This window comes from Hermetia illucens, chromosome 6 (assembly GCF_905115235.1).
Source record: "Hermetia illucens chromosome 6, iHerIll2.2.curated.20191125, whole genome shotgun sequence".
Classification (NCBI taxonomy): Eukaryota; Metazoa; Arthropoda; class Insecta; order Diptera; family Stratiomyidae; genus Hermetia; species Hermetia illucens.
Window position 1 is genome coordinate 52,359,512 of NC_051854.1, and position 22,954 is coordinate 52,382,465.

At 38.7% G+C, this 22,954-nt stretch overlaps 1 protein-coding gene across 3 annotated transcripts in view; it reads right to left on the bottom strand.

The window, feature by feature from the left end:
* LOC119659894 (tachykinins) overlaps positions 1-22,621 on the bottom strand; it is a 155,281-nt gene extending 132,660 nt beyond the window's left edge. For all 3 annotated transcript variants that reach the window (XM_038068218.1, XM_038068219.1, XM_038068217.1), the window contains exon 1: positions 22,324-22,621. The gene's annotated coding sequence lies outside the window, so the exon portion shown is untranslated. The remainder of the gene's footprint in view (positions 1-22,323) is intronic.
* Between the last annotated feature and the right edge of the window lie 333 nt (positions 22,622-22,954).

The following is a 22,954-nucleotide window of genomic DNA, read 5'->3' on the forward strand; positions in this document are numbered from 1 at the left end:
ACTGCCAGGCTGCACATTAATGAAGACAAAACGAATTTTATGGCAACGTCAGCATCAAAGACGAAGGAAACAATACAACAAAACAAATAGCGCTGGTCAGCTGAGAACGATAAAGATAGAAGGCTGCAACTATCAAACCGTTGATAACTTCACCCATATAGGGTCAAAAAGCTCCACCGATAACAGCTCCGACGTTAGCTAGCCGCCAACACAGCCTATTTCAGCTTATAAACATCAAAGCTCTTACTGTACAAGAGAATGATCTTGCCAGTCCTCATGTAATCCTCGGAGGCTTAGGTTCTTAGCAAGAAAAATTGCGAACTCTTGGCCGCGTTTGGGAGAAAAATCTCCGAAGAGTTAATGGGCCAAACGTAAACTCGAATATTTTTATGTAAGAAATACACAAACTGTTCCATATCTGAAGCTTCTGATTTCCCGACTGGTTATAATTTGTTGTTCATGGCTACGATGTCTACCTTTGAAATTTGCTTATATGAAAATTGAATTCCTATAATCTTCCCTAACTAGACTACAAAATAGGACGAATTACAAAAAATACCTTGGAAACTATTCGATTCAATATAAAGGGTCAACTTGAAATTTCACAAAAATAATAAGTACACATTAGGATTCAAATCTGAAGAACCCTTTAACTCCCATAAAAATTCCAACATCCGCATCCCAAATAAAACAAAAACTATTGACAGTCTTTAAGGAGATTTATATAGTATTCCATCCATCCAAGGGTGCAAACCATACAGGGATATCGTGCGGATGTGAAAATAGATATTAAATATTATCGCTCCTCAAATATGTACGCAAACATGGATGTGCATTCCCTTGATGATTCTTGATGTATAGTTGGGTTTCAGTCAAGATGACCAGAACCAATAAATCAATTCTTGAGCATGAATAAATTAAACACATGTTATGCCGGAAGCCTGCGGCGGCCCAAATGAAAAAATAATAAATCTGGAATTGGAGTGAGGGTTGGAATTATAATAATGTCTTGATGTTTGCCAGTTATTGAGAAAGGAGCAAATAATATTTCGAGGAAAATCGATAGTATGAATATTGAGTAACATTTAATTTATTGAAAACATCTGAGCAAGAAAGGATAACGTCCCTGTTTACACTAAATTCCTTTTTTCCCTTCTTTCTCTGTTTTACCGTCTATCTAGTAGCGTGGAAATGCTCCATTTCAGTTAACTCGCATTTAAAAATATCCCGTCATCCCCAAGGACCATTGCTTGGTTAACCAATCTCGGGAGATACTTACACCGATCTTAAGTGGCCATTCATTTAGCTTCGGTAACTTCATAGAATGTAATTTCAGGACACTTTAAAAGTTGTACATATATATTGTTCTTTAGTGTTGGCAAAACATTTTAAAGGATTAACGGCTATTTAATCACTCACTCGTAAGGGAAGCTGAAGTACATTACCAAGAAATCGGCAGTGATGGCCCATAGGTGTGGTTGACGAATTTTATTTCTTTATTTTCGTTTTTTATTATTTTCGACACGTATCTTCCGATACGTCAAATACAACTGCCGAGCTGACCATCTTGCAACACATTTTATAGAAGATCAGGCTCGTACTTTGATCCTTACATTTACATACACATGACTCATAAGTGGTAGGAGTCGATACTTCTTATCACTATGCATTTCTTATCCTATTTTATGACAAACAGATGTGAATGTTCATTTGTTTGTCTTACAGTTATGCATTTCTTATCCTATTTTTATGACAAACAGATGTGAATGTTCATTTGTTTGTCTTACAGTTATGCATTTGTAACTCCCCCCTCCTTAAGTTTTTTCGTCCCCGAAAAATTTAGAAAGTCGAATTTTTAATAGGATTATCCATAGGTGGAAAAACAACTCGTTTAAATGAATCTGGGGTAGGAGTTAAAAGCTGTGGGCTGATATTCAACGCTAGACCCGGTCTTAACTATAATTTTCGTTTTATTCTTTTGACATTTTACATACATGTAGCAGAAGGTTATTATGCATATTGTAATTATAATCGTAATTGTGGAAAAATTGAGTCGGGAGTTAATTTGGTTTTGTAACTTAATTTCCTTAATTTCATTAATATGTTCGACTATTTGTTTTTTCGAATCTATCTCTACAAATTGGATTTCAGTCGTCATATTATTATTTTGAATGTGAATCATGAAATTTTTATAATGAGGAATTCCTTCAAACTTAAAATCACTAATCTCTACAGTACAATTAAAAAATTTGATTACTTTACTTCCTAAAATGTTTTCTTTGTATCTATTGTTACAGTTATGATAAATTTTCGTAGCTTGTAAATTTTGGGTTATTATCATGTTTTCATTAATTGATTCTATAAGTCTGTTAGAGCTTTTTACGAAACTGCACGTTCCATTCACATTTTTCAATATACTTAAAATACAGTCATCTTTGACATCTACTTGGTTTAATAAGGCAATTATTATGAATAGTGAAATATTTATACTTTAGTCTTTTTCCTAAATTTTCCTTTATTGTATATTCGTTTTTCTTTTTTATTTTGAACTAAAATTCTCCTATCATTTTCCCTCGAAGTGTTACCAACTCTACGATATTTTCTACCAAGCTTTTTATTTTTATCTTTAACATACCTTTCGTCAATTTCGACGTCTTTTCTATTTTCCTTGTTATTTCTGTACTCTACCCATTTACTTTTGTTCACTTTATTCTTTGTTTCTTTTTCGTCTTGTAGGTGTAAGTCAATTGGTCTTTGTCCTGTAGTACTATGAAGGGTATGATTATAATGTTTGAGTGCTTCAACAACTTCATCGATATTCTCTTTGTCTTCTTTTATTCTCAAAATTCGAATATGTTCGTTCACTGTCCCATGAAATCGTTCTATGTCTGCTAAACCTGTCTTTGAACTAACGATATGCACTTTTACTTTTTCTTTAGTTAAAAAATTCTTAAAGCATTCGGCTGTAAGACATGCGTCTTGGTCAACAATGAGCTTTTTTGGTTTCCCCATTATATTTATTACTTGGAACATCGCTTCCTTCGCTGATAACCATGATCTGTCTTTAATTTTAATAAGAGTAGCGTATTTGCTGAATCTGTCAATACATGATACATAGTTAACACCCGTAGTAGGCATCCAAATGTCCATACTAAAAATTTCTCTCGGTCCATTACATGTTTCTGTTTCTTTAAATGGCAGTTTAACTGGATTTCGTTCATACTTAGCCAGTTTACAAGTTTCGCATTGGTTTATAGTTTCAGTGATCAGATGTTCTAAATTCGGTATGTAAAACTTTCTTTTCATCGTTTGGTAAACACAACTGATTCCGCGGTGATTATTCTTCAAGTGCTCTTTTAAAATTTTTTCCTGCATCTCGGCTCTTGATCTTACATCTTCTAATAAAGTATTGCATTTTAATAATTTTACTTTCAAATCTTGATTAATAAATGTTAAATACGTATTCTGAAACATATTCCAGTCGTCTATATTATCAATTTTCACTCCTATGATACTTTCACTATGAATCTTCCTGAGTATCTCTTTACTTTTTTCTTCAGTTAATTTATCTTTCACTACCCACGTATGTCGTTTTTTGGTATTAAATAGTTTTTCAAATATGTGAGTTCCTATTCTTCCCCTTTTTATAATCCATTGTGTCCCATATATATTAATAGGTTTTTCTGAGATTTCTATGTAGTTTCTATTGTCTTCCTCGGCACTATGTTGAGTGGCTAAACTTTCATTTTCATCTTGTTGTTCCTGTTGTTCTACATGCATATTAGTTTCTTTAATTCTAGATAAAGCATCTGCGACATGATTTTCCTTCCCTTCAAGATATTCTACTTTATAGTCAAATTCGGATAGTCTAACTTTCCATCGGACAAATTTACTATTTGATTCGTCTAGACTATTGATCCATTGAAGCGGACGATGATCACTTTTTATTGTGAATCTTCTTCCATATAAATATGGCCGGAAATATTTTGTTGCCCATACAATCGCCAAGAATTCTTTCTCAATTACACTATAGTTGGTTTCATGCTGATTTAGAGTTCGGCTGGCAAAGCAAATTGGATGACCTTGTTGAGCTAAAACTGCTCCTATGGCGTAATTACTAGCATCAGTAGTTAATGTGAATTCTTTTGAAAAGTCTGGATATTTTAGAATCGGATCATTTACCAATAAAGTTTTAAATTTGTTATATGCACTGATAAACTCGATATCTGTAATATTTATTTTATTTCCCTTTTTCAAGTATTTGGTCATTGGTTTTGCGATTTTTGCAAAATCCTGGATGAACTTCCTATAATAGCCTACTAAGCCTAAAAACGATTTTATTTCCCTTTCAGTTTTTGGTAGAGGGTACTTTTGAATTGCTTCAATCTTTTTCGGATTTGGTTTAATGCCGTCTGTTGTAATAATATGCCCTAGGTACTCCGTTTCTCTCTTCATAAATTCACATTTGTCAAGTGATAATTTCAAATTGGCTTTTCTCAGAGTTTCGAATATTTTGTTAAGTGCAACTAAGTGTTCTTCCAATGATGTGCTGAATATAATTATGTCGTCGAGATAAACGAAACATAATTTACCAACATATTCTTTTAATACGTTATTCATTAATCGCTGAAAAGTTGCAGGTGCATTTTTCAACCCAAATGGCATCCTTAAGAATTCATAGTGACCGCTAGAAGTAGAGAAAGCAGTTTTCTCTATATCCTTTTCTTCTATTTCGATTTGGTGAAACCCTTTCGCCAAATCCAATGTCGTGAAATATTGACATCTTCCCAATTTATCCAATATATCCTCGATATTAGGTATAGGATATTTATCCTCTATTGTTTCATTATTAATCTTGCGGTAGTCTATTACTACTCGCCATTTTTCCTTACCACTTGCATCCATTTTCTTGGGTACAGCCCAAACTGGTGCATTGTATGGTGATTCGGAATGCCTAATTATGCCTGATTCTAGATATTCTTCAATTGTTTTGTCTATTACTTCTTTATGTTTTCCTGTAGTGCGATATACCCGTGTATATATTGGTTCATTTGTTTTAGTACGAATATGGTGTTTAATATGATGAGTGAAGCTCAAATTGTCAGTTTCCTCATTAAACATTAGGTCGTTATATTTACCTAATATTTTCCCTAAGCTGTCTTTTTCTTCCTTATTCAAGTGGTCTAATCTAAATCTGTCAACTTTTTCCTCAACTAAATTACATATTTCCTCTATTTCTAATTGTGACGGTTCGGATAATTCCCTACCAGGTATTATTAATTTATGGAGTCTACCATTGAAGGTGATTTCTTGTGTTTCATAATTAATATTTGTTTTAAGTTTCTCTAATATGTCTGAACCCAATAATATATCAAATGTATCCGAAAAATTATGTACGAAAAATGAAAATTTTTCCTTTGAATTGAATTCTTCGAATGCGTCCCTAGTTATAATTGTGTCTAAAACGGTCCCACCGTTCATTGTATTAACTATCCTTTTGTCAACTTTAATGTATCCTCTTGGGTCTGTTATTTTAGTATTAGTGAATGATATTGAAGAACCTGTGTCTATCATGGCTTTTATGTTCCTCAATGGGTGATACAGCTCTATGTAAGGTAATCTAATCTTGAGGCTGTTAGCCGAAAATTTTGCTCACTGATCATGTTAGTATCCATGGGAGTGTGTTCCCTTCTGGTTTGAACGCTATTATTGCTCTGATTGTAAGGGTTTTGAAATGTATTATGATTTCCCCAATTTCTATTTTGCCCCCAATTTTGTACAGTTGGTGCAGAGTTTTGTCTGTTTTGTCCCCAATTCTGTCTGGTTTGTGTAGAATTTTGCCTGTTCTGTCTTGAATTTTGTCCCCAAATCCGATTTTGTTGTGAAAAATTTTGTCTAGATATTCCTGAATTATTACCCCAGGTATGGTTTTGTTGTGTATGATTTTGTCTATTTTCATGACTCTGGTTTTGTTGAGTATAATTTGAACTTCGGTATTGATTCCTAAAATTGTTTTGCCTAAAATTTTCATTCTTGTGTCTATTATAAAAATTGTTTCTACGTTCAGCGGTATAGTTTTGTCTCGTGTCTTCATCATTATCCCAATAATTCTCTTCTTTCATTTCATGTATCAAATCCTCTAAGGTTTTAGGTTTGATTGATTTTAATACTCCAATGATACTGCTATCCTGTTTTTGGATTGCTATTTTAATTACTTTCGCTTCATAGTGTTTTTTTGTTTCGTCTTGCCTAGTTGTTTCTCTGATGTCTATCATAAGTTTGATTTCATTTAATTTATCTCTAAGGATATCGAAGTATTCAGATGTCTTTCTAACATTTATTAATTTAATATCATCTAACATGGTATCATACGATTTGCCATTGTCTAGTTCTTTTTCCGCTTTTTGTTTAATTACGTCCCATCTTAACGATGAATCGTAGCGAATTCGCAAAATATTAATTTTATGTAACATTGTTATTAAAACTGGAGCTTGTTCCACAGTTGGAAGAAATTGTGCCAAATAGCTTATTTGATCGCCCTTGTCTCTAAACTCATAATATTCCTTACTTGTAGTGACCGTCGGGAGTTGGTCAATTAATCCTCGAATTGCTGATCTTATTGATGATAGATCCACGGTGGTGTTTGAATTTGTAGCCATTTCGTTTCTGTGTTCGCTTTCTTCGTTTGATTCCTGCTTTTTTGTGCTGTTGGTGTATTCCTCTGCGTTGAAATTTAATCTGCTCCTCTGGATGATCTCAGATGTCCACATTTATTTCCTGTTTTTCACTGTAACCATTTAATAAACAGTGGTTTACTGTTTCGAATTTCTACTTCAAGTAGAACGCGGTGACTATTTGACAAACAGTAGTCTACCGTTTCACAAAATTTTCAAGTTTCACGAAATAACTTTAAGGAAAATCTGTGTCCTGAGTATGTATTTGTATCGAATTTTAATATAACTTTAAAATGTCCACTTATTACGTATAAGCTACTGAGTTGCAGTTAAAGTGATATACGTTCACTTTACTCAGTCATTTAAGGACGAACCACTGCCCTTTTATTTAATAAAAAGTTTTTTTTTTTTTTGATGTACACTCACTTTATTAAAACTTTGTTATTAAAACTTGTGAAAATTATTTTAATAAATTCACTTTTGGGTAGCAATCCTACCGACTGCGCCAATTTTATTTCTTTATTTTCGTTTTTTATTATTTTCGACACGTATCTTCCGATACGTCAAATACAACTGCCGAGCTGACCATCTTGCAACACATTTTATAGAAGATCAGGCTCGTACTTTGATCCTTACATTTACATACACATGACTCATAAGTGGTAGGAGTCGATACTTCTTATCACTATGCATTTCTTATCCTATTTTATGACAAACAGATGTGAATGTTCATTTGTTTGTCTTACAGTTATGCATTTCTTATCCTATTTTTATGACAAACAGATGTGAATGTTCATTTGTTTGTCTTACAGTTATGCATTTGTAACTGACGTACTGTGTCTCACAAAGAGATTTATGGCGAACATATAACCACCCACTGGTCCAAATTCAATTAAGAACATATCTTATACTTATATAAAAATCAATTGCTGTTCGTTAGTCTCGCTCAAACTCGAGAACGGCTGAACGGATTTATCTTATTTTGCTTTTGAAATGTCCGTGGAGGTCTAGGGAAGGTTTAAAAGGTGAGAAAAATTCGAATAATTGCCGGTAAAATCCTAAAAGCAACACTTTTCTTCTTGCCATATAAACGTTTTTTTTTAAATAAAATTTAGAGTCAATTTGAACTTTATTGATATTCAATAAAGTTCAATCACTCACTGTGTTCATCGGACCTCATATTACAGCTATGAAACGGACAAATTTTTTAACGCAACTAGAAATATTTGACAACCAAGTGACAATCTTTTATTTCTAAAAAGACAAAAGACATCAAATGTTTCACAGCTCAGAACATGTTGTATTGGAAAATAGAATTTCTGTTTTTAGTATTTTTGTTTCTCACCGTTTAAACCTTCTCTGAATTTCCATAAATATTTCAAGACCAAACTAGACTACCTAGACCTAGACTAGATATTAAGTTTTGTTACAAATTAAATTTCTGAATGCAACGATAATATTTGACATTAGATTTGACAACCAACTAATATGTCAATCCATCCTGTTGCACTTTAGAACACGGAAAGAAGTATTACGATATTGCGTTACGATATCTATAAGTGCGCGCGAACTTTCTTTACTTTGACGATTCTTTGCGATAGTGGCATTCCAGGTAATGTGTTCTTTTTTTTGATATTTTGTGATTGTTACACTTTACTGCTAAGTGAGTGAAAAATTTTCTCAGTTTCAGTATTTACAATTTACGATGCCGAGGAGAAGACGACCTGACTTAGGTCGTCGCAGTCAATCAAATGTGCGAAGATCTACCTCACGTGCTAACCGCACTGATGACCACAGAGAGACGGTACAAGAAAATAGTCGTATTGCTATGTCAGAATTGCGTTATTTAGTGAGTGATAATGAAGTAGATAGGCTTATAATGCAACGAGTTCGTGCACATCAAACACAACACCAGCAATCACGACATAATGAAATTGATCGAATCCGGAGACGGAATGCTTCACAATATGCTTTTTTATTAAATACGGATTCGTTTTGTTTGTTTTAAAATTATTTTATACAAAAGTTTAGGTCTTTTATTTATCGATTGAAGGAGTACGAAGTCTGTCGGGTCAGCTAGTTCATCAATAGTTTAATTACATTATTAATCAAAAACCTCTGGTTTAAACAAAATTACGAATTCAGTTGAACCCTCACATAAAGTAGATTGAAGAGAAGTTAACCAACACTACCAGTTCCCCGAAATGTACTTCAGCACCTCCACGGCTTTCCGAGAAGCTTGCAATCTTCCAGACTATACTGAGTAATGTAGCTTTAGAGGGACTCAATTGTTGATCATTCTAGAATAGAACGTGGCATAGCTCGCAGTGGAGTTTTCGTCCTTTTACAATATGTGAACTACCCATTACCTCTTCTGCCATTTGATCACATTCACATCAGGTGGGTGAAGATAAATGAGAAAGTCCATTGCACCTATTCATATCCTCCATTTACGTAGGATGTGTACTGCGTTTGCTCATTGGCACATTTACCAAACATTGCAATTTCTGAAAGCGGTCAAGGGTAGGTAGGTCCCAAGGCAAAACTTGGATTGGTACCCAAGATGGAGGATAAAATCTGGGAACTCAAATATAGTCTTTCAAATATAGTCTGTGTTACCAAATAACACGACTGAGAAAGAAGGGCAAAAGTCGTTGCTAGCGACAGTCAATATTTAAATGAAATTGTTTTGACAGTCTCTTTACAGTAAAGCATCGAAATTTACCAAAAATTCCCATTTTTATTTCACACACCAATAATAATATAGGATAGAACTCCCAAGTCCAGGTAAAGGAGGAGGCTTCGAAGCAATGTACTTTGTACTATCCTCAGTAAAATAAAAATAAAATAAAAATAATAAATAAAATAAATAAATAAAAATAAAATAAAAATAATAAATAAAATAAAATAAATAAATAACCTACCACCGGCCACCACCACCAGTGCCCCTTTAATTTTTAAGTAGGTAGGATCGTCCGAGCCTAAATGCTTGGCACTTAGTGCTAGTATTAGGTAAAATCCGGCATCTGCCGAGATTGTGATAACTCGGAAAAAAATAAAATAAATCCTGAGATCAGTGGAGGAGATAAATACAATATAGTTGGAACTATTGCATCATGCTAAATCCTACCTGATCTCTTTTGGTGACAGGTGCATCCATCCATGCATTCAATGTCGTTAGAAACAAGATGATCGGATAGAGTAACAAGCCTCGGGAAAATGTTTGGGGGTCCACCTCAGTCGACGCGGCAGGACGAGCCCCGGTCCTGTCGAGAAGTCGGCAAGGGTTTTTGACGCGTCAGGACATAAGTAAGTTAGTCCGAGCAAAAGCAAAACAGATACGTGTCTGCTCGCTAAATGTTGGCACTCTAACTAGAAAGACGGAGGAACCCGCAAGAGTCCTTCGGAAAAGGCGCTCTGCAAGAAACTTGATGGTCAGGTGCCAAAAGCTGTGGCATAGAACGCGAACAGGGTAAAAATGGCTATACACGAAATACGGCTATACTATAAATAAATCTCAAAGGGTTTCCGTGATGCCGTGATCCGTGAAGAAGTCGAACGATTTGATCACCGGCTGATGAAGCTCACCATTATATCAGCTAATCGCACTATTCACTTCTTCACCGCGTACGCACCACAGACAGGTCGGCCTTCTGGGAACTTCTCGATGAAAATACTTGTCAGGTGCCTGATGACGACTATATCATCATTGCCCGTGACCTTAATGGTCATGTGGGTGAAGGCAAACGGTAACAGGTTCCATGAGAGAAAGGGGTTTGGAGCGCACAATGAGGGTGGCGAGTGTATAATCGATTTTGGGGACACTCATGACCTTGTACTTATGAATACATGGTTCATCAAACGATTGTCTCATCTTCCCAAATTTTATAGTGGGAATAATAAAACGCAAATCGACTAGATTCTCATTAGACGCCGACATTTTACCATCGTCACTAATTGCAAAGCCGTTTCCTATGAGACTATCGCACCTCAACATCGGCCGTTGATTGCCGCCCTACGCACTGGATTGCCGCGCATTAAAGGTGGCAATTTTGTGGGAAGAAAAAAGAAATGGTCTTATTTACCCGATTATCAACCATTACGAATGTGGAATGGTGGAACAAAATTAAAACACGATTCACAAAGCGGCATCTGTAACCCTCGGGGTCACTAAGCCAGGTAAGAGGTACATCAACCGAGATACCTGACTTTGGAATGATGATGTTGAAATGCAGGTCCGTGAAAAGAAATGTCTCTATCACAAGTTTCTCGACGATAAAACGCTGGCCAATTGGCAAATTTATAAGAATGCCAACCGGGAAGCAGAAAAAGCGATCGCTGTCAACCGAGCGGTCCACAATATGATAAACTAGGCACTCGGGATGGCGAGAGTGATCTGTATCGACTTGCCAAAAGCCAACACAGGATATCGAACACTTCTGTTGCGTTAACGGCAAGAATGGTACTTTGCTTACCGGCCATCGAGCCGCGACGGATAGATGTTCAGAATATTTCAAACAGATTTCAACTGAAGAATTTGTTCATCGTCCACTTCCATAATCATTGCCGACATTTGGACCAGTTCCACCTGTCAGCGCAGCTGAAGTCGAGGAAGCAATAAAACGAATGAAATCGTAGAAAGCAAAAGTAACTGACGAGATGGTTTCTGATCTCCGGAAAGCGAAGAGCTGGGACCCAACACTGTTGCTCAGTGAACTCTTTAATCGGTTATTCAGGAATGTAGAACACCATCTGACTGGCAAGAAAGTACCACAGTTCCAATCCGGAACAAGTCGGGAAACCGGAAGCTGGACGCTTCAGGTACGAAAGGTTTTGTGTATTTCTTAGTAAAGAAGTTCAAAGAAGCAACAAATTTGAGGTGTTATAACTTTGTTAGTAATAGTGCGATTTCCACCAAACTTGGTAAGATCATGCTCTATACTATAGCCTATATCACTGCAAAATTTCATGGTACTAGGATGAACTTAAGGGGGGTTTCTAACCAATTACAAAAAATTGTAGTAATATACTATTATTAACTTTATTTAAATAGATATCGGCATGGAAGGAGCCCAGGCACGATATAGTGGCAGCCCCCTGATTATTTTCAGATTTTTCGGTTTGGTAGTTTCTGAGAATGGCCCTCTTAAAGAAGTGATCAGTTTCAACCCCCCGCGCTCCCCACCCTTCCAACGAATGTCAAAACTAAGATCGGCTTTGAAAAGTACTAATCGAGACCTTTAATTTGATACCCCACATGACTATATTTGATAAAAAAAATTTTTACATGTATGGGGACCCCCCCTTAAATTCGACGTAAAAGGATGTAATTCACTGTATGCGTGAGCGTTCATAGTTCCCAACCTTCTACCAAATTTGGTGTCAATCGCTATAACCATCTCCGAGAAAAATGCGTGTGACGGACAGACAGACAGACAGACAGACGGACAGACAGACAGACAGACAGTAAACCGATTTTAATAAGGTTTTGTGTTTACACAAAACCTTAAAAAGGAAGGTGGTCCAGCAGAATGTTCAAATTATTTCCGATCCGGTTACTTTCACATACTATGAAGATTTTTGAACGCATTCTTGACAACCGTATTCGCGAAATCGTTGAAATAACCGAGATAAAGATCGAAATGTGACGGGTGTATCAGAACTGCTACGTGTCTCTGTTGGTGTCCACCAAGGAAGCGCGTTCTCCCCACTCCTCTTTGTTGTTGCTACGGACCCCGTCACACGGGACATTCAACGTCCAGCGCCCTACACTGCTTTATGCAGATTATGTTTTCCTGGCGTCAAATAGCAACAAGAAACAAGTCGGGAAACCGGAAGCTGGACGCTTCAGGTACGAAAGGTTTTGTGTATTTCTTAGTACGTAGCACGTAATATATCCATATATTATGTGAGAGTATCCACTTTCGGGTGATATTGACATTCATAGTCTTCAATTTTCAAAGAAACAACAAATTTGAGGTGTTATAACTTTGTTAGTAATAGTGCGATTTCCACTAAACTTGGTAGGATCATGCTCTGTATTATAGCCTATATCACTTTCATGGTACTAGGATGAATTTAAGGGGGGTTTCTAACCAATTACAAAAAATTGTAGTAATATACTATTATTAACTTTATTTAAACAGATATCGGCATGGAAGGTATTTCGGAGCCCAGGCACCATATAGTGGCAGCTTTCTGATTTTTTTCAGATTTTTCCGTTTAGTAGTTTCTGAGAATGGCCCTCTTAAAGAAGTGATCACTTTCAACCCCCCGCGCTCCCCACTTTTCCAACGAATGTCAAAACCAAGGTCGGCTTTGAAAAGCACTAATCGAGACCTTTAATTTGATACCCCACATGACTATATTTGATGAAAAAAAATTTTACACCCCCCTTTTGCATGTATGGGGACCCCCCCCTTTAATTCGACGTAAAAGGATGTAATTCACTGTATGCGTGAGCGTTCACAGTTCCCACCTTTCTACCAAGTTTGGTGTCAATCGCTATAATCGTCTCCGAGAAAAATGCGTGTGACGGACAGACAGACAGACAGATAGACAGACAGACAGACGGACAGACAGACAGACAAACAGAGGCTCTTTGACAAAGAAGGTATCCAAGGTGAAAGAGACACCTCAGCAATGCGCAATAAGCGACAAAGAGACCCCAACGAAGAGGTACAATCACCCCAACGGACAGCGAAACGCAAAAAGGAGAAACCAATTCCGGCGCAACCTACGAAGACAGGAGACGGAAGCTTATCGGCCCACCCGGAAAAGGCCACTAACCGCGCCGAAGAATCTACCTGGACTAAAGTAGAAGGTAAGAAACGGTTGCAAAGGAGAGCCAGGCCAGACGCGCTGATCATAACAAAAACTAGCGAGCTGACGTACGCGGAGATTTTTCGTAAAGTAAAAGCAGATACCTCCCTGACTGAACTAAGTGGTAATGTTACGCGTATCAGACGTACGCAGAAAGGTGATCTGTTGCTGGAGCTTAAAGCGGGTGAAGATGAAGTGGCACTAGGTGAGGCTGCAGCAATCAAAATGAGCAGAGATTCAGTGGTGATAGAATGTAAGGACTTGGATGAAATCGCCACGAAGTCGGAGATCTTTGAAGCCTTGCAATCTCAATTAGGAATACAGTCAGTGAGCGAGGCCAACGTGCTACGACTTAGGAAGGCGTACGGGGATACACAGATAGCATCGATAAGTCTTCCTGTCGAAGCAGCAAAAAAGGCTATAGCAGCAGGTAAAGTTCGTATTGGATGGGTGGTTTGCCGGATACGAGAGCAAAGTCAGGTGCATAAATGTTTTAAGTGCTGGCAGTTCGGCCACATTGCGAAAGCCTGTACCAGCTCACAAGACAGATCTAGTCTGTGTCGTAAGTGCGGAGAGCAAGGATTGCAACGGAAAGCCCAAATGCGTGTTCTGTGTTGAAATGAAAAATAGCGACAGCGCCCACATTGCACTAAGCAGTAATTGCCCAGTATTCAGAAAGGCGTTCATAAATAAGCACAAATGAAGTTTATGCAACTAAATCTGAACCACTGTCGAGCGGCCCAAGACCTGCTCTCCCAGAGCGTGTTTGAAAATAATGTCGACGTAGCTATTGTATGCGAACAATATGAAAATCTTCATAGCGGAGTATGGGTAGCTGACAAAAACAGCAAAGCCGCGATATGGAGCTGCGGAAGTCGTGCTATAGAAGATGTAAAAAAACATCCAGAGAACGGATTTACACGTGCCAAAATAGGAGGTATATACATCTATAGTTGTTACGCAGCCCCGAGCCTCACGCTGGAGGAATTCACTTTGTTGCTTGAGAAACTATCTTTTGATGCCAGGCGCTATAATCCCAAAATAATTGCCGGTGATTTCAACTCATGGGCAGAAGAATGGGGAAGCAGAAAAACAAATGCAAGGGGGCAAATACTGCTAGAGGCATTCTCGCGTCTAAATGTCGTACTTGCGAACTCTGGGGGAGCCAACACATACCGGAGGGGAGAATTACAATCGGTAGTAGACCTCACTTTCGTCAGTGACACCCTTATCAAAGACTTGCAGTGGCATGTTAGCGAAGAGTACACACACAGCGATCATCAGGCTATTGTCTTCCAAACCTTGCGTGGGAATTACATGAAGCCACAAAAAAGAATAACGATGAGCTGGGTAACTAACAAATTCGATGAAGAAATGTTCAAGGAGGTACTTCTTGATGACACATTAGTATCGGGAAGCGCACAAGAAAAAGCTTTACAGGCCGCGGAAAAATTGCAGCGGGCATGCGATGCCTCTATGCCACGGCGTAGCGCTTTCCGAAGACGAAATCCCAATTTCTGGTGGAATTCAGAAATTGAGGAATGTCGGAAAAACTGCCTCAGAGCTAGGAGATGCTCCCAGCGCAGAAGAAATCAACCTGAATTCGTTGAGCTGCACATGCAATACAAGAACGCGAGGAAAAAATTGCAAGTAGCTATCACGAAGAGCAAATCCGAACATTTCAAGCGGATGTGTACCGAAGCTGATTCTGATCCATGGGGTGGCGCCTACAGGTCCGTAATGTCATCACTGAAAGGCAAGCGCTCCCCACCGATTACCTGTCCAAAATTACTACAAAACATAGTGGACACTCTCTTCCCAGAGGATGTGAACTACACAAATCTGCCTAAAGTGCATGTAAACCCCGACGAAATCCCTGAAGTGGTAGAAGAGGAAATTTTTAATGCAGCAAGTAAATTCGCTGAAAATAAGACCCCAGGGCCAGATGGAATCCCGAATATCGCCCTGAAAGTGGCAGCCAGGTCAGCACCAGGTATGTTTGCTAAAGTTTTTACGGCATGCCTCAGAGAAGGAGAATTCCCCGAGCAATGGAAGCTGCAAAAGTTGATACTTATTCCGAAGCCAGGTAAACCATTGGGAGACCCCTCCTCATATCGACCGATATGTTTGGTCAATACCATTGGTAAACTATTTGAACGAGTATTATACAACAGGCTGCTCGCTGTTGCGGAAAAGGAAGGAGGCCTATCCGACAAGCAATTCGGGTTTCGTAAGGGGAGATCAACCATCGATGCAATCAGCATGGTGACTGGCCTGGCTCGCGCTGCAATACAAGATGACAAATGCTGCGCAGTGGTGACCCTCGATGTAAAAAATGCTTTCAACACTGCAAAGTGGACGAAAATCGTAGAGGCTCTAACCAAACTAAAGGTTCCAAAGTACATTGTACGCATCGTTGTTGCATTTCTTCTTGGAAGAAGATTATATTGCGACTCGGACGATGGAGAGAAATTATTCCCAATGACGTGCGGCGTACCACAGGGGTCTGTCTTAGGTCTCTTACTGTGGTTAATTATGTACAACGGAGTGCTGACGCTACGCCTTCCTAACGGCGTGACAACTATTGGTTTTGCGGATGATATCGGGGTAACAATAGTGGCAAAACGCTTAGACGAGATCGAAATCTATGCAAATGAAGCGATATGGGAGATCAATTCCTGGTTGAAAAAGTCCGGTCTATCACTTGCTGAACATAAAACGGAACTAGTGCTAATCAGCAAAAGAAGGAAAGACACGACCGTGAAAATTAAAGTTGGTGGAAAAACAATTTACTCCCAAGAGTCGCTTAAATATTTGGGAGTAATGATTGACAAAAGACTCAACTTTAAAAAACACATTGAGTGCGCTGCAACTAAAGCATCTTCCATCGCTGTAACGATCTCGAGGATACTACCGAACATTGGTGGACCAAGACAAAGTCGACGTCGTCTTATTTCGAGGGTAGTTAATTCCGTGCTACTCTACGCAGCTCCAGTTTGGGCAACCGTTCTGGAAAACAAATCAAACTGCGGAAAACTAGGAATGGCGTATCGACTAAGTGCACTCCGGGTATGCAGTGCTTATCGAACGACATCAGGAGAAGCAGCATATGTACTGGCAGGGACAATCCCCATAGACATCTTGGCGGATGAAGGTCGGCGTCTCTACGACAATATGTATGCAATCGGTGAGTCTATTGTACTTCGACGGCAACTAGCACGGCGAGAATCCATCGCAAAATGGCAAAAGAGATGGAACGAGGCACAAACTGGCCGTTGGACCTACCGTATCATTCCACACATTCGAAGATGGATGGAAAGGAATCACGGGGAACTAAGCTACGAGCTAACACAGTTTTTAAGCGGACATGGAGGTTATCGGGCTTATCTTTATCGATTTGGACACGACAAGTCACCATGGTGCCCAAGATGTGGTAACGTCGCTGAGAATGTGGAGCATGTTGTGTTTGAGTGCCCAAGGTTCACAGCACACCGAACTAGGCTGGAGGCGATCGCAGACAGGCGCTTAACACCTGGAAATATAGTGGAGTTTATGTTGGAATCAACGGAGGCTTATAATCAAGTGGTAATTGAGCTGAAAATGATTCATGAACAGCTAAGGCATGAAGAACTGCGAAGAAAGCAAGAAAGGGAGCGAACATTAATGCGCCGCAGTTAAGAACTGATCCAGCCCCACGATGCAATGCTTATAGCAGTCCCGTGGGGAGAGTGGAAGAGGAAGGAGGTGGTTTTAGTGAGTAGAAGTCTCACATAACTGTTTGGCAGGAGCCAGCAGTAGGTTTTGAACCTTTCCACCTTCCAACGATGAAAAAAAAAAAAAAAAAGACAGACAGACAGACAGTAAACCGATTTTAATAAGGTTTTGTGTTTACACAAAACCTTAAAAATGATCTTGAGCAACTTGTCCAAAAATTGAATGATCGCCTCATGCAAACACGGTCTCAGATTGAATCTGAATAAAACTAAATTTTTGACCCCCGATACCCATGAAACAGGCACAATCACTAACAGCGGCAGTGACCTGTTCAGAACTGAGCGATTTAAATACCTCGGGTCAATTCTATCAGCCAAAGGAGAACTGTGCAATCAAATTGCTTCACGCATTAAAGCAACCTGGATGAAGTGGTGTCCCACAACTGGCGTTCTTTGTGATCCACGTATTAACGAATATGTCAGACCGAAAATTTGCCGCAATGTCATCCGTCTTGTCGCTCTCTGTGGTTTTGGGTGTTGGCCGACTATAAAATACAATGAACGGCGTCTTGCGGCAATGGAGATGGAGATGACTATTGGCATGGCACATTTTGATCACATCTGAAATGAGAATATCCGCGATGGATAAGGAATTGCACAAGGCTGTCGTACGGAAGGTCACGGTTCAAATCTCGCTGGCGGTAGAGGGATTTGTAACTGCTCTAACACACTTTAAGGCCCTGATCCAGTATGGATTGTTGTGCCAACGATTATTATTATTATATAAGGAATTGCACCGATGGTAGAAAAATGGCGAATAAGACGTCTTCGATGGTATGGTCATGTAATTCGCGCTAACGAAAATTGCCAAGATTGGTCTGAACATCGAATTCCATGGTAAGCGACCAAAAGGCCGGCCGAAATAATGGTGGCTTGATACGCTGGATGGGGACTTAAAAGTCTCGCGATTGCATCTAGATCAGGTATTTGGTAGAGCCGAATCCACTTGTGAACGGAGCAAAGGCTGCAGAAGAAGAATAATATAGGATAGCAAAAATGAAAAAAAACAACAGCCGAGGAAGGGTGTCGAAACGAACCTTTGAACCGTTAACTGGTCAAGTTTTGACAACTTGTTGAAACACAGCGCAACATATAAAACCATGGTACAGACAATTTTGGTGAGTCTTTCATCAGTTCGCTTTCCTAAGTGTATATTGCTCACTGTTGAGGGATTTGAAATTCACACGATACTGGCAGAAGTGGCGTTTAATTGCCTGCTAGCCTCTGTGAGTCCTATTTCCGTTTTATTCTGCCGAAAAATGGAGCTTCCGACTTTCAATGTCACCTATAACTGATGAACTGAACTTTTTTTCGTCCAGTCCGCATCAGGTTTGCCACTTAGTATTAGTATCAGCTACTATTTAGTGATAAGCTGAATCCACCGCATCAAATATTTCAGGGGAATATTGTCTAGCTTCCAATCATAGGTCTTAACACTAAAGCCAAGCTAATTCTCTGGTAAGACGCATCATCCGTTACGAACCACCTATGCTACATGGTTGACCTGCTTCAATCATACCGTGATTAACTGTGAAGCATTCAAACACCGAATATAATTGGAAGACCAGAAAGGCCGGCGAACAAAAGTGAAGTAAAAGTGACTTAAAAAATATATTCCCATATTCGATGGAAAGCATTTTATAGAAAACAGAAGACTACCGAAATCCACTAACTCGGGAAATCTACCAACAGGGTAGCATATACCCTTGGGACATATTTTTTTGGGCCCTGCCAAATTATGAGTAACAATCGAAAACTTCTAACTTTTCTCTCTTTGATATTCCTAGCTTCACAGAGGTACCCAGAGGCTAAACACAAACTATTATAGTGTGCGATTATATTTCGTAGTTTTTAAGATTTTGCGTAAAACAAAACCTTATTAAAATCGATTCAATGTCTGTCAGTCTGTCTGTCACACGCACTTTCCTCCAAAACGGCTAAACTGATCCAAACGAAATTAGATGGACAGATGGGAACTACGAAATTCCACGCATACAGCGAGATCGATAAATTTAGGTGGAGTTTAAAGGGGGGTTCTTCATACATGCAAAGGAGCGATTCAAAATTTTTTTCACCGGATATAGTTGTGTAGGGCAGCAAATGAAAGGCCTCGATTTGTATTTTCCGAAACTGATATTAGTTTTGGTGTGAATTGAAAGTGCATGAGTACGCAGTGAAAATGTACGCACTTAAAGTGAGACAGGATTCATTTTCGAAAACTACCCAATCTAAAAATCTGAAAAAAATCGAAGTGGTGCGCTTAGACGCAATCTAGGCCTCAAAATATGTCCCATTGCGATATCTGCTCAAATAAACTTACTATTAGTATATTACTAGCTTTTGGAAATTTATTAAAAAAAAACCCTTAAATTCATCCTAGGACTGTCGTATCAGCATAGAGGACAATATTTCGTATATACGTGCTAAATTTCATGGAAATCTGGCCATTGACGCCAAAGTTATAGCAGTTCAAACTTAGCAATTTCGCGGGAATTAACTGCTTCCAAAGCCATGCAAATAAGATGCTGACGTTATAATTAACGGGAATAATTGGCATTCCCGTGAAATATTAAAGTCGTATTTATGAACAATCTATTTATCTGGAACCCTTTTTAACGTTTTGTGTAGAACACTTATGTGAAATCTAATCTTCGAGAGATATCCCATTCCAGTATCTGCTCAAATAACTTTACTAATAGTATATTATCAGCTTTTAGAAATTGTCTAAAAAACTCTCCTTAAGTTCATCCTAAGTGTACTAAATTTTGCACCGACATAGAGGACAGCCTTGTACATACACATGCCAGGTTTCATGAAAATCCAACTATTAGTGTCAAAGTTATAGCAGTTCAAACTTATAAATTTCGTGCGAATTAACAGCATTCTAAGCCATACAAATAAGATGGGGCTTTCCATCAAATGATTTATTTAAATTGCTTTCTAAAAAATAGAGTGCAATGGAATTTTTAGCTATGTGACACGGAGCTGTCATGCACTCGTCGCTCCTCACATCTTTTTCTTTTTCTTCAGCCTCTGTCCCGTTCACAAGCGGAGTCGGCTCGTCGTGATTGGTTTCGTCATTTTATTTTATCAAATGCCTGATCTGGATGTAATCGCGAGGTCTTTAAATCCCCATCCAGCGCATCAAGCCACCATTATTTCGGCCCGCTTTTTGGTTCTTTACCAATGACTTCGATGTTAAGACCAATATTGGTAAGTGAATTCTCGTTAGCGTGACTTACGTGACCACACCATCGAAAACGCCTCTTTCGCAGATTTTCCACAATCGGTGCAAACCCGTATCCATCGCGGATATTCTCATTTAAGAGGTGATCAAAACGTATCACACCACCAGTGCAATGCAACATCTTCATCCCCATTACCGCAAGACGCCGTTCGTTGTCTTTTATAGTCGGCCAACACTCAAAATTATAGAGAGCGGCAGACGGACGACATTGCAATAAATTTTAGATTTGGGACGTGCGCTGATACGTCGATCAAAAAGAACAGCAGTTAGGGAATGCCACTTCATCCAAGTTGCGTTAATGCGTGAAGCTATTTCATTACGCAGTTCTCCATTGACTGATAGCATTGACTCGAGATATTTAACTCGATGAGTTCTGGCAATGGCAGTAACCTGTCCCTCGAGATATTTAAATCGCTCAGTTCCGGCAATGGCAGTAACCTGCTCAGAACTGAGCGATTTCAATATCTCGAGTCAATGCTATCAGCCAATGGAAATCTTCGTTATGCTCCTCACATAGGGAAACACAAAACCGTTCATACCTGAAGCGTCAAGCTTCCGGTTTCCCGACTTGTTTAGTAGCTTAAGTCAGAATTAAATCAATGTAAATAATCGCTTTTAAGCAAGTAAGATAGATTTGAGTTCCTATCTCACCATAGAGTCGAAGCTCTTACTGTACAAAACAATTATTTTGCTAGTCCTAATGTATTCCTCGGCGACTTGAGTTCTTAGAAAGAAATTGTGAACTCTTGGCCGCGATCGAAAAAAGAATCCTCCGAACAATTTTTGGCCCCCTACATAAGGATAGACGATCCCACAGCCTACATAGTGGCGAAGTTTATTAGCGATACCATGACCGTGTGGTTGTGGATAAAATCCGACTCATTAGGTTGCGGTAGGCAGGACATTTAATTCATATTGGTAAGGATGATCCAGCCTGGGAAGTCTATAAGGGCAATATCTATGGTAGAAGAAGCAGATGTGAACCTGCTTTAGAGGCGTAGGCCAGGACGAGCAGATATTAAGCATGAAATTTGACATTAAGAACTGAAAATAATAAGGTACATGAGCTGGCAATTTGAAACATGATCATCATCCTCAGATAAGCAATGCAAAGGATATTCCAACGATACTAGTTGCTGTTTAAAATGATTCAGGTCTGAAAACTTCCGATATTGCAACACAGGACGAAGTATTGGTACGATAAATTCTTTATTACTTCATTGTATCATTAGAATAGAAGTCTAGATGTTTGCAAATTTGTCAGGATCAGGGTCAGGATTGAGGAAACTCTAAACTTGTAGCACCAATTTCAAAAGAAAAGGACATATCGCTACTGACAATTGAAAGTACGCTTAGTTTTCTCTTCATAGTGAAAAATTAGGAAGTAATAGATTGCTTCCAAACTTAGTCACTTTCACACCTCAAATGTCGGGCGATATTCGAAGTAAATTGTTAACAAAAAAATTAAAATTTAATTCACATCACCACTGAAATGAGGAGAATAGAAAGTCTGCAAATTATTGCCCATTATCATCAACTCACAAATTCTGGTTGCCCCAGGACTTTGCCTCGAAAGGACTTGCTTTTTCAAAGCAGACATTTGGTCCTCTTCCTAACTCAATCATTGCCCGAAAGGTTCGTGTGAAAGTCTCACCGGACAAGACCCTATCACACATTGCTCCTGCAATTAAGCGGAAAATAAGATGAAATCCTCTACCACGTCCGACAATGAAGCTTTCTCGTAATTTTATCTCACAAAAAGGATTTTAATGTCTAGATTACAAATTAGATAACGACAATGCTTTACCTTTATTTGTAACCCCTGGAAAATTGCAAACGATTCCACTGGGACACTTTCGCACCACTCACTTTTTTCTGTTAAAATATTTTTTTTTTGTGTTATCTAAACTTTTCCCTTAAAAAATTGAATCACATTCAAACCACTTCACTTAAATTTTTTTTTCCAAGGTACATGTTTTCAGGGTGAACCTTTTTGAAATTATGTTCTCAAGAGTTATTACCCCCAAATGTTAACTAGCCCGATTTCAGTTCAACAACGGCCGGCATTTGTGCAACAACTGATCATTTCAGTCACATGGAGCTGAGGTTATACGAAATCTGAATGGGGGTTGCGAACTGATAACAGCAACGGAAATCCTTGGTTGCACGCAATGGCCATGCGCAACACCTCCCCATTCAGGAGAAATGCATTCCGACAGAAATGGGGGAGCGGAATGCATTCGCGAGTAGGAGTGGGGCAGCGAAGCCAGTTCGATTTTGCGTGGTGAATATTGTCAAGCTAATTCTAAAATGATAACAAATTGATTCAACACAGAGCACAGGTGACACCCACCTGTTGAATGAAAATGTTATTCAGCCATGCAAACGCATGTAGGTCAATCTGGCGTTCTGCAAGCTATGAATCAAAGAGCGTATCG